Genomic DNA, 17,886 nt, shown 5'->3' on the forward strand with positions numbered 1-17,886 from the left:
GCGGCAGGGATCCGACCGCCAGCCGGAGACGCAAGGCCCGGCTCCCCTCCCGTGTTGTCATCTCGTCGGGGAGTGAGGAGTCCGGTGCCGCGTCCCAGGCCGCAGCTTCCGGGGGGAGGTCCAAGAGGCGGAGGTTGGAGTTGGACTCCTCGGCAGCAGAAGGGGCAGCTGGGACCCCACAGGGCCCAACAGGGGAAGATGGCACGGAGTCATCCAGGTTGGTGGGGGGTTTGGTGGAGGAGGAGGCCGTGCAAGCACCAGAGACGGGGTCTGGAGGTGGGGATCCCACTGGTGCTAGTGGTGCAGTGCAGGACCAGGGACAGGAGGCAGCACAGGCCGCCGCGGAGGTGCCTGTGTGCAATCCTGTCCCCGATCCTGTCCCTGCATCATCTTGCACCAGCAGGGATGCCTACGTCCAGACCCGTTTTCAGGCAGGGGATGAGCTGACGTCAACTGGCCTTCCTCTGCCTGCGGACGTGGCTATCCAGGTCCGGGTTGAGCCTGTCCTGGCTGGTGTGGCGTTGCGTCAACGGGCCATGCGAGGTGACCTGCAGTCTTTTCATGGAGAGACTGCACGTCATCTCGAATGGCTCGTTGACCACGTCAGCCTGCTGGGACAGGTCACCCAGGCCGGATTCCTCCGTCTGATGGGGCTTGCTCCGACCCCCTCCTCAACTGGACCCCCTACGCGCCAGTCGTCCTCTGTGCCATCTTCCCACCCATCAGTCACCTGGGTGCCCTGTGGAGCTGCCTCTGACGGTGCGGCCATGCTGGTGGAGGAGGCATCCCTGCCACAGTCGGGAGTCGGAGGTCCAGCAGGGGAGGCCACATCAACAACTGCACCCCAGCCGGCGGAGGATGTGCAGGCAGCAGGAGGCAGTGCACGGGCAGAGGCAGAGCAGCAGCAGCAACATGGTGGGAGCGTTGAAGGCTCAGAGCCTTCGACATCGGAGGGGCAGGCATCGGCCTGAGGGCAGGAGGACCCAGGACAGAGAGTGTCTTCCGTGTGGCAGCGGTTGGGCCACGCCATAGGTGCGGAGCGGCGGCGGGCGGAAGAGGCGCGGCTCACAATGGTCAGGGCGGAGAACTCCATGCGGAGGGCCCTGAGGCGGGCCGAGTGCCTCGAGGCAATCCGCAGGGGGTTGGAGGAGGACACGGCGTCGTCCCTGCGGACCCTCGGGGCCATGGAACTGGACCTCCTCCGGGACATCGAACAGGAGTTCGATGATGCCCTGGCTCGGAACACCACGGAGTGAGCCGCTGGACTTGCCCGCCGCCTTTCTATATAGTTCTTTAGTTTTAGGTTTCCTTTGTTTGTTCTTATGATTTGGAGTCGACGGACACTGCTCCACTTTATGTATATAGTTGCATTTTAGTTAGGTTTTTTTGTAGGTTTCCTTTGTTCAGTTGGGCTCATGGACCCTTGGAAGTTTTTTACATAGGTCTTAATTGTATAGATATTTTTTTACATTTGACTTTGGACGACATTTTTTTGGATTCGGATTTGCTGTATTTTTTTTTTATACGGACATGCAGCTTATTTTTTCTCATTCCCATTGTAGTTTGTTTCATTTCTTTAGCATTCTTTCTTTTTTTCAATACAATTTTGTTTTCATACTTCACTGTGTGGTATCATCTCATTGGTTTCATACATGTCATGTTGGGTGTTTTCCCATTCAAATGCAACCATTGTGTGTGACGGACATGGGTTCATTAGCTTCATGAACATTGGGGGTTTAACATGTAATTTCCATTTCCATGTGGGTGAATGGGTTACTTGGTAGGGCTTTTTGGCTGTGGAGGCTGACCATAACGCACATGATTGGGGATTGTGAGGACCTGGTGGAGGGTGCCCCTGCACTGCTGGGGGGTGGGGGTGCAGGGGGACATGAGTGGGGGCCTGGTGGAGGCTGCCCCTGCACTGCTGGGGGGTGGGGGTGGTGGGAGACATGAGTGGGGGCCTGGTGGAGGGTGCCCCTGCACTGCTGGGGGGTGGGGGTGGTGGGAGACATGAGTGGGGGCCTGGTGGGGGCTGGCCATGGTGGCTGTGGGGTGGGGGTGGTGGGAGACATGGGTGGGGGCCTGGTGGAGGCTGCCCCTGCACTGCTGGGGGGTGGGGTGCAGGGGGACATGAGTGGGGGCCTGGTGGAGGGTGCCCCTGGATGCTGGGGGTGGGGGTGCAGGGGGACATGAGTGGGGGCCTGGTGGAGGGTGCCCCTGGATGCTGGGGGGTGGGGGTGGTGGGAGACATGAGTGGGGGCCTGGTGGAGGGTGCCCCTGGTGGCTGGGGGGTGGGGGTGGTGGGAGACATGAGTGGGGGCCTGGTGGAGGGTGCCTCTGCACTGCTGGGGGGTGGGGGTGGTGGGAGACATGAGTGGGGGCCTGGTGGAGGCTGCCCCTGCACTGCTGGGGGGTGGGGGTGGTGGTAGACATGAGTGGGGGCCTGGTGGAGGGTGCCCCTGGATGCTGGGGGGTGGAGGTGCAGGGGGACATGAGTGGGGGCCTGGTGGAGGGTGCCCCTGGATGCTGGGGGGTGGGGGTGCAGGGGGACATGAGTGGGGGCCTGGTGGAGGGTGCCCCTGGATGCTGGGGGGTGGGGGTGGTGGGAGACATGAGTGGGGGCCTGGTGGAGGGTGCCCCTGGTGGCTGGGGGGTGGGGGTGGTGGGAGACATGAGTGGGGGCCTGGTGGAGGCTGCCCCTGCACTGCTGGGGGGTGGGGGTGATAAGGGACATGAGTGGGGGCCTGGTGGGGGCTGGCCATGGTGGCTGGGGGGTGGGGGTGGTGGGAGACATGCATTGTTGATCAGTAGTGCAAGGTGACATGTGGGTTGGCTGGGGGGCATGCCCATGGTGGATGGGCTGCCTGCGGGACATGAGCAGGGGTGCAGGGTAGTCCCCCGTGGTGTGGGCTGCCTGCAGGGGCTGTGGAGGTTGTGGAGCGTACACCTGGGAGGACCCACACGGCCAATTCACGTGTAGTACTCCCCAGAACCCCTGAAATACACATACCCTGCTGAAATCGCGTGTGGAACTTCCCGCGCACCCCTGAAATACACGTACCCTGCTGAAATCGCGTGTGGAACTTCCCGCGCACCCCTGAAATACACGTACCCTGCTCCCACTGGGCCAATCGCGTGTGGAACTTCCCGCGCACCCCTGAAATACACGTACCCTGCTGAAATCGCGTGTGGAACTTCCCGCGCACCCCTGGAATACACATACCCTGCTGAAATCGTGTGTGGAACTTCCCGCGCACCCCTGAAATACACGTACCCTGCTCGCACTGGGCCAATCGCGTGTGGAACTTCCCGCGCACCCCTGAAATACACGTACCCTGCTGAAATTGCGTGTGGAACTTCCCGCGCACCCCTGGAATACACATACCCTGCTGAAATCGTGTGTGGAACTTCCCGCGCACCCCTGAAATACACGTACCCTGCTGAAATTGCGTGTGAAACTTCCCGCGCACCCATGGAATACACGTACCCTGCTCGCACTGGGCCAATCGCGTGTGGAACTTCCCGCGCACCCCTGAAATACACGTACCCTGCTGAAATCGCGTGTGGAACTTCCCGCGCACCCCTGGAATACACATACCCTGCTGAAATCGTGTGTGGAACTTCCCTTGCACCCCTGAAATACACGTACCCTGCTGAAATCGCATGTGGAACTTCCCGCGCACCCATGGAATACACGTACCCTGCTCGCACTGGGCCAATCGCGTGTGGAACTTCCCGCGCACCCCTGAAATACACGTACCCTGCCGAAATCGCGTGTGGAACTTCCCGCGCACCCATGGAATACACGTACCCTGCTCGCACTGGGCCAATCGCGTGTGGAACTTCCCGCGCACCCCTGAAATACACGTACCCTGCCGAAATCGCGTGTGAGACTTCCCGCGCACCCCGGTATACACGCACACGTATTTTTTGTCAGCGGGTGTCCGTGTTTGTGGGTACCCCTTTGCACGTCATTTGTCCTGGAGGGCCACAGTATAGGACATTCATCATGGCTGTATATAGGTGCTATTTGTTGGTGCACCTTTTGGCGCCCATTTCTTCCAGGCGCAGAGACGCTACCGCCTGCTTTCTTGTGGCGGTCGTGTTTGTGCCTGTGCGCTGGTTTGAGCGTGCGCTTTTTTGCCTTATTCTATTCCATGAATATGTGTTGTAGGCGAGCGTGTGGGCGTTCCGCGCACTTGTACCCTGTACTTCCCCGTGACGCCCACGTTTTGGCAAGTTGTTCCCCATTCCGAGTGTTACGCCCCGTGTTCCGTCTACTTTTGTTGCGTGCGCCGCGCTATGTGCGATTTTCGCTGTGGCCTGTGCGATTTTCGCTGTGACCTGGCGCACGCAGTTAGATGGCCTGTGCGCCAACGTGCGCCGCGCACTTTTTTATCGCACATCCGATGGTTTTCTCGCGCACGGCCTTCCATGAATCGATGTGCGCTGCTTTTCGTGCGATTTTCGCACTTGCATTGCGATTTTCGCTATTCCACTGCGATTCGCACGTTTTTGCCCGCTTGCGCCACGCTAATTATTCCATGAATCGGCCTGACAGTCGTGTGTAAATACAAATGACGAGTGTGTGCATTGAATTCATTTATTGTGGTGCTACAACATGAAGTGCTGAATGTGCACATGTGGAAAATTAGAAGAAATTGTGTATGAATGCACTACGTGCATGTTGTCCATCAATGGCACCTTGGACTGGTAGTGCACCCATCCTATCACTGTCTTCATCATCATCGAAATCATCCTCATCTGCTGACTCGATGTCCAGGGGATGTTGTGCAGCATAACACATGCAACTACTATTTTTACTGTTTTCACCGGGCTGTAATGCAAGGTGCCACCTGATCTGCTCCAGCAGCGGAACCTTGCCTTCAGCAGTCCAAAGGTCTGCTCTATTACACCATGTGTATGTATGTGTGCCTGGTTGTAGGCCTCCTCATGCCTGTTCCATGGCCGTCGTATGGGCATCATCAGCCATGACGTGAGTGCATATCCGGTATCACCTACATGGGGATGAAAGTGAGGACACATGTTACTGTTTGTCGTATTACTCTCTGTATCAGATGCAATCCACAGATGCCCCTTCTGGTAACCCGATGTTTGACTCATCTATTGTGTACACTTGGATCACATTTCCATGCTGGGTTCTGTGATGCTCAGATTCGTGGAGTGATGTTAGGCAGGAACATGTTCCAATCATTGTAATGCACATGTGTTCAGATGTGGTGTCTGACTGCGGCATTGCGATTTGATGGGCAGATCTGCATCAGACAGACACAGATCACTGCAAGATGCGCCCATTGTGTGCATGGAAGTAGCAAATGTACATCAGGAGTGGGAAGCACTCACATCCTCATGTTGCATTTGCATTATGCACCACCCCATGGCTAGGGTGTACATGGAGATGGGCAGGGCTTCTTTTAGTATGGCATGGCAATGTGCAATAATCAAGTCGCTGTGGTGAGCTGTGTGGATTCTGGTGCTTGTCTATTGGTGCATGTACACAGGGGTCATGCATTGGCAGTTGTACTGGCCCAACTGCCTGGGACACTGAGGGCCTTGACTATCCCCCTCCCCCCATTACACAGGGGTCATGCAATGGCAGTTGTACTGGCCCAACTGCCTGGGACACTGTGGGCCTTGACTATTCCCCCCAATACACAGCGGTCATTTATGGGCAGTTGTTCTGGCCCAACTGCCTGGGACACTGTGTGCCTTGACTATTCCCCCCCACAAATAAATGCTAGCTCCTGTGGGTATGCAATCACTTCAATCAGTTACCCTAACAATAGGGCATGCTGCACTGGAGTCCCATCCGCCCTTCTGTACTCTCTCCTGAGCCATTGTGCCAAACCAGAATGGACTGTGGATGTGACGTATGCACTGTCCAAATATATTGTCACTCTTTTATTTACAATGTTTTGTAGGGCCAGTTTCAGGGCAACTAATTCCGCTGCTTGGGCTGAATAATGGGGTGGTAGCCTGACACTCACCACTACCTCGCTTGTCCCATCTTCTCTTAGTCTTACCACAGCAGCCCCTGTTCTCCTGATCCCATCACTTTGATACATTTTTATGAACCATCAAAATACATGACATCTCCCCCTCAAGAACATCTTCCTCCACCTTGCGTATGTCGCTGAACAGTTCTATATTTTTGGTGCAGTCATGTGCTCAATCTCCTGGATGGTATAGATCTGCCATAAATAGTGCTGGATTTACAGTTTTGCATCTTACCACCTTCAATTCTGGATTTGTTAGTATGATCTCGTAGCCTGATTATCTTTGGGCTGTCAATGTGCTCTTTGGTTTTTATAGTATTGCAAACTGCATTTTCCACGTAAATGGTTGTGGATTCCCCCATTGTTATTGTTGATGCCCAATATTCTGCGAACGCTGCAGCAGCCAATGATTGCCCGCACTCATAGTGTCCTCTCATTACTGGATCAAGCTGTCCACTGTAGTAAGCAATTGGCTTATGGCCCATGATTGTTTCCTGCGTTAGTAATGCCTTCATAAACACACCGTCGGTGTGTGAAAACAGGAAGAATTCTCCTTTGTGATTTGGGGTCCTTAACACTGGAGCCTTGCATATTGCTTCCTTCATCTCATTGGATGCTTTTGTCATTACCTGTGTCCAGGCCAGTGGTGTTGCTCTTCTTTAAGCCTCCTTTAATGCAGTTAGCAGTGGCCTGGTGTAAGTGCTGTAATCAAAAACCCATGTTCTGCAATAGTTGCACAGCCCGAGGAACTGTTGCATTTCCCTCACTGTTTTGGGCTGTGATGTGTTTTGTATTGCATGCGCTCTCTTCGGGGTGATGTGTCTTCCATATTTAGATATCAGCTGTCCAATGTACAGCACCTCCTTTTGACAGTACTGCAGTTTGGCCTTGTCTACCTTGTTCTCCTTGTCGGATTCGGATAGTACTGTGAGCATGTGTACGGAGTATTTTCGGCACCATTCTTCTGTCTTGCTACAGATCAACATAACATCTACATAATGCAGCACTGTGCTTTCTGTTTCTATGTTATTTAAATCCATTTGGATCACCTGTTGAAGATAGATTGTGACGCACAGTACCCTTGTGGCAGCCAAGTGTGTTTCCACTTCCAGTAGTTGCGATGCATAAAGCTGGTCAAATCTTGTGAGTCTAGGTGTAAGGGTACTGAAAAGAAGGCGTTTTTTAAGTCAATCACAGCGAAGTAGGTGGCTTCCGCTGGAATGCTACACAGGATCGTTGTTGGGTTTGCTGCTACTGGATACCCTGCTTCTACATATCATTAAGAGGGCATAGATCTTGTATAAAATGCCATGACGCCCTGTTCGCCTTGGGTACGGGGTACACTGCGGTGTTGCATGGAGATTCTGATGGTACTAGGCTAACTGTTGTGTTGCTTGCAAATATTGGGGTAGTGATGCTGTCATTTGTGGTGCTGTCATTTGGGGTGTTGTTGTCTGTGCAGCCTGAGGCTGGGCCTGTGCTGGATGTGGTATCTATTGTTGGGTGTTGGGCATCTGTGCTTGTTGCTGTGCGTCTTGGGCATAATAATCATCCTGCCCTCCTTGGTAGCTCTGTTGTCCCTGATTTCCCCACCCAGGTCCTGCACTGGGGTGGTTCCCTCTCCTGCCCAGGGAACCCTCCCATAAAATCAACTGGCGCCTGTTACATCTGTTGGTTGTAACCCCAAAACCCTCCTGTGACTTGGTGAGATTGGGGCCCAAAGTCACTCCCTCTTTGGAATCCTCTTTGGAATCCTCCCCTCCCGTGGTAACCTGTTTGGTATCCTCCCCTACCCATGGATCCTCCTCCCATGGGCGGGGCATATTGTTGCATGGGGTGGTACGGTAACTCTGGTTGGTATTGTGGCTGTGGTGCCGCTGCTTGTGTCTGTTGCATGGGGCTGGTTATTACTGCCCCTTCCATGGCATATTTTGCTAATTTCTTTTGTACTAACTTTTCCTCGTCTGTCTTCCTCTCTTCTCCCCTTTGTTTAACCTTCTCCTGCCATAACCTGCAATGATGCACAATGGTGAGCTGTATTCCTGGCCAGCCCTTTGCTTCCATCTTTCCAGTTTCTTAAAACGTTTCTGCACAGGTTCTGGTCACCCTTGCACCAAGATGTGATAAAGATTGCTATTGTTTTGTCCCACGGCTCTCTAGTTTCAAGGCGCCAAAGCTAATTTAATATAATATAATTGACAGGATCTTCATCATCACGCATTTTGCGTGACGTAATAGCCCCTACATCTGACGTGTCCGGGTATTGGGTCGGAAAGGCTTGCCATACGGCTGCTGTGCAATTCGCAAATGGGTATTGTTTTGAATAGTCACCCCTGGGAACCCTGCCCTTTTCCAAATGTCATCATCTGCATCGCCCAGTATAGATACCAGAAGCCCCTTGACTTCTCCCACCACTAGCCTGTGCCCCGCTGTCAACATCTCCATATCGTATATCCATTTCCCCACTCCCGAACTTAACGAGGGCAACCTGTATTTGACATTTTCCTTGTCTGTGTGCTTCCATGGTACGTATTGAGGTCGTGTCCCACCTCTCTCCAATAGCGGCATCTGTGGGTGCGCATCCCTCTCTTCTGGTGTTCTTCGGTATTGCCTAATTTGATTGGGTCACCGTTCGTCTTCTATGTCTGTGCATATGTCGGTGGGTTCTAGCCTTGGTATGTGTATCATTTTGTCATGTGCTGTAGACCGTCGACTGGAGTGGGCCAACACTGCATCCTCCCCGCTACGCCCTGGGAGGCCCCGTAATCTGTTGATGTATGAGGTTTGTGCAGTGTACTTGTCACTTGTCTGGTGAGTGTGTTCTCTGTGTTCTGCTCCCCCGGCTCTCTGACCCTGGGACCTACACTCCCATGATGTCCCTTCACTTGTCCTAGTGAGATAGATTTTTCTGAGCCACCCTCTTTCGTTATCACTGTTTACAATGTCATCATCAGACTCTTCATCCATGTCGCTACAGAACCCTTCTGAAAAGTTAAAATTTCTGCGTGATAGGGTTGGGGTCATGCTCTTCCTTGAGATCGATGTTTGTGAATGTGCATGAGTTCTCCTCCTCCCGTACCCCGAAGCGTGCAGTTCCTCTCTCTGCCGAACCTCCCTATGGATAGACTTGCAGCTTGGTTCTTTCCTTCTCTCTTCATCCCGCCTTTTCCTGTCCAGCTCCAGTGCTATCTGCTCACTTACTGCCCTTAGAGCTCGCGCCTCCTCGTCCTCACGTGTTCATTCCCTTGCCAGTCTCTCTAACTGTAACTTCCTCAGCTTTCGCTCCTCAGATCTACGTGTTTCCTGCTGTCACATTTTCCCACTCCACTCTACCATTTCTGCCTGTGCCAATTATTTCCCCTCTTTCTCCCATTCTTTCCTCTCCTTGTCCTTCCTCTCCCTTTCTACCCTCTCCCTTTGCTCCCTTTCCAATTTCTCCTCCTCGTTCCCCCTTCTCCGCTCCCTTTCCTCACGTTCTAACTTTGCCACCTTGTCTGTCTGTTGTTGATCCTCCTCTTCGACCTGCGCTGCCAAGTCACGCCTTCCTTGTTCCAATTCCAGACCCTCTCTTGCCTTTGCTGCCCCTTCTGCGGCCCCTCTAGTCTTCCCCTTTAATTTCAGGAGTATCTGTGCAGCTGGTAATTTTTCTACCCCTATTCCCTCAAATTCTGCTTTTGCGTGCCCTAGCCCCTCCTTGTTTGCGTCAGAGCTGCCTGTGGCATGCTCGGTACCTCGCTGTTGTTCGGTTTTGGTATATGGTGGTGGTTTATACATGGGGTTTGAATACCCCTCTGCTGCCCTGAGTTCCCTCAAAGGGTATATTCCATGTTCGTCATCTAAATCATCAGATATTACAAGAGGCGGGGCATGAGGAGGTGCGGAAGGGTCAGAGCCATCCTCCTTTGCCTCCTGCTGGTTCATCATCCATACCCTTTCCCCTGCTCCCTTTTGAAATATGTGCCACAGCTCGAATATGGCCATGTGATTTTCAAATGTCTTCCCCTTGTATGTGCTCTGTAAGTGTGTCAGTAGCGATTGCAGCACGTCTTTGGAGAAACTGTTGTTAGGCGGCCATGGATTCAGGCTCTTTCCCTCAGTGTCATTTGACCACTGTGTGCTATAATTTACAATTTTGTTCTTTTAAGGGGGTAATGTCTTGCACAGGTGTTGTATTGGCGTTACTTCCCCCACCATCCCCCGATTCATGGGATACATTATTACTCTTTACCTGACCTCTAATTGAGGATTTCGATAATCTGTCAGATGGAAAAGGTTATAGTACAGTCGTTATCACATTCATTTACTACAGCGGCTCTGCACCTCATGGCATACTCCACGTACAGCCCCTCCTTCACCATCTCTGCTGCTCTGCGGCTCACAGTTACAATCCTGCACATGCGCCTTCTGCACGCCGCCACTTGTTTACTTCTCTACCAATCCCAAATCCACAATGCTAACTCCTCACCATCACAACACTCCGTCCTATGCACCGACCTATGAGTGACGTCACCAAGCTAAAGTTCAAACAAGTAGATAGACAAGTTGCGCACACCAAGAGAAATTACACGTTTTCTCAATTCCACAGATAACCCCACGAAATCCCACAAACCTCAAACCCCTACACCTGTCTTACTGCCTCTCCAGGGAAGAGTATACTGTTATTTTATGTGACTACCTGCACCCGTTGTGCCACCTAACATGTAAAACGCATTTCTACAGGATACTTAACCTCTCCAGGAGACTTAACCCGATAGCGCACCTTCAGTTTTCTAGGATAGCTCCAGATAACCCTCATGGGAATACCGACATCTATGCCTCATGCTAAAATGGCCAATTCATAGGAATGCCTTATGTACATAGTTCAGTAGTCCAAGCCTATCAAGTCTAGAGTAACGGTTCACCACCAGAACCTTTTACCTCGAAGATCGAAAGATCCCTTGACATATAAAGGGAACTTCTACCTCCGCTCCAGTTCCCTACTCAACACACACCTGCTGCCAATACTCTTCAGATACTACAAAATACTTTAGACATTACAACAATACCTCCCACCTCCTGCATATCTAACTCCCACCCTCACAATTTCGTTGCTGATTGGGTGCGCCAATACTTACGTCCTGTGCTCGTCGACGCTGCTCGGCCGCTGGCTCCTCATCAACTGCTCACCTCACCCTTCTTGTCTGCTTTGGACTCTTCAGCCGATCTCCGGTTAGCGCTATTCCGGTTTACTTGCAATTCCTGAGAAGGTCCCACAGACTTTTCATGTCCAGCAGCGAAGGAGGCAGCTTCTGCCCGGGCTAACCCCACAAACTATCCTCTGCTACCAACTTGTTAGGGATAAACTCCCAGTCAAGCACGGCGGGTTGCTCAGAATTCATGGACATCAAACTCATGGAAGGCCTAACTCCTTCCCAATGCCAAAAGGAAAGTAAGTCCAGACAAGTAGCAAGTTCAACTGAGGTTTATTACAGCCTACAAACCACAGGGATCAAAAGCGCAGAGGCAATTCCAGGCCCAGCTCAAAGAACTCTGGCTCGCAGGCCAGTTTTGATAGCCTGCTGCATCACAAGTGCACCACGCCCTGGGCCCTTCTCTAAAAACCTATCTCCACTCTGGATCGGATGCAGAGTATTAGTCCCCCTATGTGAGCCCCTATAGAGGTTATCGGATAGGCTCTCGCCATGTCAGGTGTCAGGCCTGGACCATCCCCAAAAATCGTTACTTACTAAATGTTACAGTATGTGGACTCAATGATTGGTCGGTGGCCCCAGCTACCCACCGCGACAGCACTAAATTGTGATGGGCTGAGCCATGAGCCCCCAGGCCTGGGACAAAATAATTTCCCAGTTTGGACTGCACCTGTTCATGGTACTGTGTGCAACTATGTGTCTGTGATGTAATCGTGTGTAGAATATTATTGCCGTACAAGTGTTCATTTCCCATTGCATGACTGTAGCTCGCATGTAACAATTTTGTTGTGATCGTCGTCTTGGCTTGCTCTCAGCTCGGCTGGGTCATGTGCCCAGACACCATGCTCGTGAGTTTTGGAGTTCAGAATTATTCTGATTTTAAGGAGAATTATGCTTCTCTACTGTCGATGTTACTTTAGTTCAGGGTATGGAATGTCAACTTGCAACAGTGCAAGCTTGGCAGAGGCCTCATTCCCTACCACAGTAATTCTGCTTGCACGGCATCCCCCGGCTTCAGGTTTTCTGAGACGATTATGGTCTACTATGATTTCCTAAGCCTTGGCATGGTTTTACCTGTGTGTGTGTCTTCCATATACTATCCATAGGTTAGTGCATTAATGCTCTGTCAAGTCCTGAGGGTGCTCCTGCCATTCCATGGGGTTATTTGCATGTAAGCACCTGCAAGCATGTAAACGTGATCTTTTTGCTTCTGCCGTTTCTCAGTTGCTGCAATAAGCTGGTGGCAAAATAATAAACGTGCAGAGAGTATGTATATGTCACCATCCTCTATCTAATAGAACTGTACGCATTTGTTCTTGGGTGTGTGCAGATGGCACATGTGCTTCATGTCTGACGCTGCTAGGTCGTGCAGTTCTAGCGAGTCGATTCTGTCCATATAGCTGTCTTTAGTTTCTTTTTGCGCATCTCCATCCACCCTGGGTAGTGCTCGGACTGCTCCTGAGTTGTAAGGACAGCTGAGAGAATACTTTTCATAGTACTTGTCCACCGTGGGTGGAGTAGGGGTTGGCATGAGCTTGTGCAATCGGCAACCATATTGTCTTTGGTTCTTCTTTCGGGTTGGGGTGTCTCTCGGAACAGCAGGAATAGTTTGACCTCCCCTCTTTAATAACATCACAGAAGAATCATCCACCATTGTTGCATACATTGACCCACCAAACCAAATGTACAGATTATATGTTAAAATAAATATACAATACAAATAGTAAGCCCATTCCTAAATGTCTTTCTATCTAGCAGTAAGAACTCCTATACTAATCAATATGTCAACATCTTTATATCCTAAATCTCTCAACCAGGGCCTACATTTGTTGGACCCCTATATTACTTACGTAACTTCATCAGGGGCTTAAGCATGAAATACTAACTTCTACTCTGATTGTTGCTCATTTACAGCACAGATTGCCTGGCACATTATAAAAACATAAGTTATCATAGAACCATGAATTTAGAGTCAACAATCCAATTTCATGCAAACATTGAGATACATTGCACATTATTAAGTAATATTAATTGTCATCATCCTTGTTTCTTTGCATGTTTTTCATCATGTTAGTGCATCCGTTCATTCCAAATTGATTCCGTTGCTTATTGCTTCAGTTGTTTGAACTACCTACGAAATAATATCCGCAGTCCCAGTTCTTCTCAGCACCCTGAGCTGTGCATGACCTTTTCTCAGCAAAGATGTTTTCATACTCTTTCTGTAGAGTGCTGTGGCAATTCGCTTAGAAGACTTAGGCAACAAAAATGAATAGTGTTGCTCATAAACACAATTCCTTTTGTGCAAAATAAAGTATAATTAGTTTTACATTTGAGGTTTGTTAGTGCCCTCCAGATGTTCAAACAACTGGCAGTTCCATAATAATTCTTGCACTGTCCATTAGTGACATAGATAGAAATTGGAACATCATAAAATGAACAACATTTTCAAAAACAGACAATTATCTTCTGTGTGTCTTCCTGCAAAACCAGGATGATAAAAAAACAGCACCATAGAAAAGTACTTTTACACCTGTAATTCACATATTGAATTTATCCATAATGCAATCCCTACGAACAACAGCAAAACAAACTCCAATTTGAGCATCCCACATAAAGGGAACATTCACTATAAATCCAAAAGATGCAGCTCACTTGATGTTCTACATTTTTATTGCAAAAAATAAATAAAAGTCTATGTCCGAAGGCCGGTTACAAAAGGCCAACCTTGCGGAAGGCCGCATACTGCAGGGTTGGAGGTTTGTGACCATCACTCTCCCTGTCTCTTTATCCCTCTAGCCACTGTGAGGTCCACACCCACCCCTCCAGTTACCTGCAGTGCTTCAGTGCAGAAGCCATACACTCGGCTGGCTCCCAATCAGCCTGAGCCCCCTAGAGGGTTGTTTATTTAGGCCTTTAGGGGGTACTAGCCCACAGACCTTGCACAATAAAAGTAAAGGCAATTTTCTAACACTGGTACATTGGCTCAATCATATTTGGCTAGCTTTGACGTTGATATACTAATCCACTCACTTTCACTCCTGGCATGACTTCATAATGGAAGACAAGGAAAAGGTTAGAGCTATGCTAAACTACAGGTGGACGGAAGACCATGTGTGACAAAATGACATCTTCTCTGCAGGAGTATAAAGCTGAGTAGTGGCTAAACGACCTACCGAGCTCTCACACCTTTACTAACCAACAGCAATCCCAATCATTAAGGTAAACCAGACACAGTTAAGATATGTATCTTCTTCGTCTGTTGTGGTAATGTGGGCCAAGTGAAGGATATACTCTCAAGAGGGGTGTGGATGTAATTTATTAGGCACACCATCTACAAAGCCGAAGCCTACGGAAAAAACAAAATAGATGCAGAGAAAGAAAGATGCCACACTCTGGATATATAGAATACAGGGGTGAAAGCCAATTCAACAACCACAATGTTCTTTGAAAAGGAGAGGAAAAAGGTACACAAGTGACCCAAGCAGTTTCTTATACCCAAAATGGACCAGGGGGAAGTTAAGGATCAATAGTACCGTTATCTGGTTCTTGGGCGGTTTAACAACATCAACAGCATTGAACCAGACTTCAAACTGTTATGTGAGTGGATCAAACCGAGTTCGTTTGCAGTGGGTAGTTTGGTTCCAAGTGGGAATCAGGCATCAAATCAGTTTCAATGTGGTGAGTCGGATTGATTGTAAGGCAAATGGTATGGCTTATATTTAAAGCTTATGTTTGAAGTTTACAACTGCCACCAGGATAGTGACTAGCCACACAGTTATTTGATTTTGGGGTTAGGGTGGAATATCTTAAATGCATCCATCCCCTGTGCTGCTGTAGGTTTGATGCAACTTTAAAGCTTTTTTTGCCTTAAACAGTGGTAGGCAGGGCGCAAATTGAGGAATTCTTACCTTCAGTCTGATTTGACAGTCCTGCGTCAGGCTACACGCACTTTCCATAAAGCGGTTGGTTTCTGTTAACTGTACATTTTATCCAGATAAGGTGGAGGCAGCTCTGTTTGAGACTGTGCGTTCACTGTATCATCCTGCGGCTGCTCCAGTGGTGGTTGCACCTTCACAAGAGCTTTGTGACTCTCTTTCAAGTTTCCTTTTGAGATGATTGCAACTATTGTTAATTCTATTACACTTGCAACTTCAGGTATTGAAACACTGTTAGCTGCTCCAATTGTTTCCTCATCTTTGGAGTGGTGGTGCTCTTTCCCTCAATTTTCTGTGGAGGAAATCGTAAAGGCCAAGTTTAGGTTTAAATCTGCCCCTGCCTTAGACTCTATTCCTCTGGCAACGTCTAAGGAGATTATGCCTTCTATTGCCCCTCTTGTGGGTCAGACTGTCAATCACTCATGCCAGTCAGGTATCATCCTCTCAGTCATGAAGTATGCCCTGGTGATTCCTCTTCCAAAGAAAAACTCTCTTGATCCAGCCTGTCTTTCCAGCTTTCGTCCTATTTCATTACTTCCCTTTTTTATGACGCTTCTTGAGTCTTTGCTTTCACAGCTTCTTAGTTATTTCTTGGAATTCTCTTCTTTGCTTGATTCTTTACATTCTGATTTCTGTCCCAGTCGGGGTACAGAGAGCATGCTGGTCTCTGTGGTCAATGACCTTGCTCGTCTCTCTGACCAGGGGGTATAGGAGCTGTGGTTCTATTAGATCTATGGGCAGCCTTCGATACGGTCGATTACCCCACATGGTTGGCTCTCCTGGCCTGGGCAGGGATAACTGGATAGGTGTTATCTTGGTTCTCATCTTTTCTTGCTGATCAATCACAAACTTTTTGTCCCCCCCACACATCTGTTCATTATCTATTTCTATCACTTGTGGGGTTCCTCAAGGTTCAACCTTGTCCCCTGCACTGTTTAATGTCTATATTCAGTCCCTTGTTCAGCTCATCCACTCCCACAGTCTCCGGTGCTACTCCTTTTCTAATACACAAATCATTGTGAAACTCGATCTTTCCCATTCTGATCCTTCATCTCAGCTGCGGGGCTGCCTGGAGTAGTTGGGTTGTTGGATGGGCCAAAATTAGCTTAAGCTTAATGGGGATAAGACTGAGATTCTGGGGGTGGGTCCCCACTCTGTCTTTTCTCTCTGGACTTCGGCCTTCTGGTCTGCTTCTTTCAGCCCCTCTCATAGTCCAGCTCCTGTTGTAAGGAACTTAGGGGCCAAAGTGTCCTGCTCTCTGTTACTTGAAGCCCAGCTGGCATCAGTATGCCAGTGTGGTTCCTATTAATTGATGGTTCTGAGTAGGCTATTGGGTTTTCTTCATTCCCATCTCCATGCACCGGTAGTTGCTGCACTGGTTCTGATTATTGCAATTCTCTTTATTTAACACAACCTCTCTATTTCATTTGCTGTCTGCAAGTGCTCCAAAACTCTGTGGCTAGGCTGGTGACTCACACCTCCCACCGTGTGTCCATCTCACCTGTTTTACAGAAGCTTTACTTGCTTCCTGTGGCCCAGATGGTATAGTTTAAATCTTTGTGCATTGTACATCGGTCAGTTCATTCACTTAGGCTGTGTGCTATTTCCATACCCCAGGTGGGTCTTTCCCATGCAGGGGGACATGCCTTTTCAGTGACTGCTGCCAGCTTTTGGAACTCACTCCACTTTCATCTCTGGGTAACAGCAGATCACCTATCTTTTCGCTGGTTATTAAAGTTTACAAATGTCCCTGCCTAGCGCCAAGATGCCCTTGGGTCAAACGTGCAGTTTTTAAGTCTACTATCATCATCATCATCATTGCCGGGAATTCTCGCTGGAGTTGACTCTGATAGGCTCGACCTTCTGTAAGAAAGGAGGGTAGCCTTAGCAAATCAAAAACAGCAGGCTGTTGAGGCCCTGGCAGAAACAAAGCAAAGGGACTGCCTGATGTTGCACAAGTTGGAGCTTGAGGCTCCAAAGGATGGGAGGGACGTGTCTACAGTGGTGGCACCGAAAGAAATTCTGGGATTCCACCTCCCTAAGGACTTAGTCCAAACTTATGAGGATGGGAGGTATGTTTTCAACTGGTTCCATAAGCTGGAGTTAGTTTTCCATCTCAAGGAGGTGGAAAAGCAGTTATGGGGTGTATTCCTTATGAGCCTCCTACCGATGGTCAGAACAGATGGAATTATTCAGTTGACTCCTGAGGAGAGGCCTCTCTTACCCTTCCGCAGTCTCCTCCTCCCCTCTCCTGTCCCACGCCCTCTGAAACGCACTGGCCAAACACTTCACACAAAAACTCTGGACATCCTGGTCACCCTTGCTACCGTCTCCGCCAACCCCTCCCAAACTCCCTTTCCTCCCTTTGCCCCTATCACACCTGATTATGTCAACATAATTGTCTGCTCTATGAAGGACTCATCCAAAAAGGTCTCCCCTTGCTCCTCTAGAACCATCAAGGATAACATTGGCTCTCTTGCCCCTGCACTCGCTGATTTCTGCAACCACTCTTTTGCTACTGATTCTTTCCCCTTCTCCCTCAAACACATCCTTGTGTGCCTCCTCTTGAAAAAACCTTCAGCAGAGCCTACCTGCCCAGCCAACTACCACCCTATTTTTATCACCCCCTTCCTTGGGAAACTTCTGGAGAAGCTGGCTTTCTCCCAATTTACTTCACACACTGAAATTGTTGCCGGTCTCCAAGACCATTAATCTGGATTCTGAGAATCCAGAGGCACAGAAACT

This window comes from Ambystoma mexicanum, chromosome 6q (genome assembly GCF_040938575.1).
Source record: "Ambystoma mexicanum isolate Mex_15411 chromosome 6q, UKY_AmexF1_1, whole genome shotgun sequence".
NCBI classification, from domain to species: Eukaryota; Metazoa; Chordata; class Amphibia; order Caudata; family Ambystomatidae; genus Ambystoma; species Ambystoma mexicanum.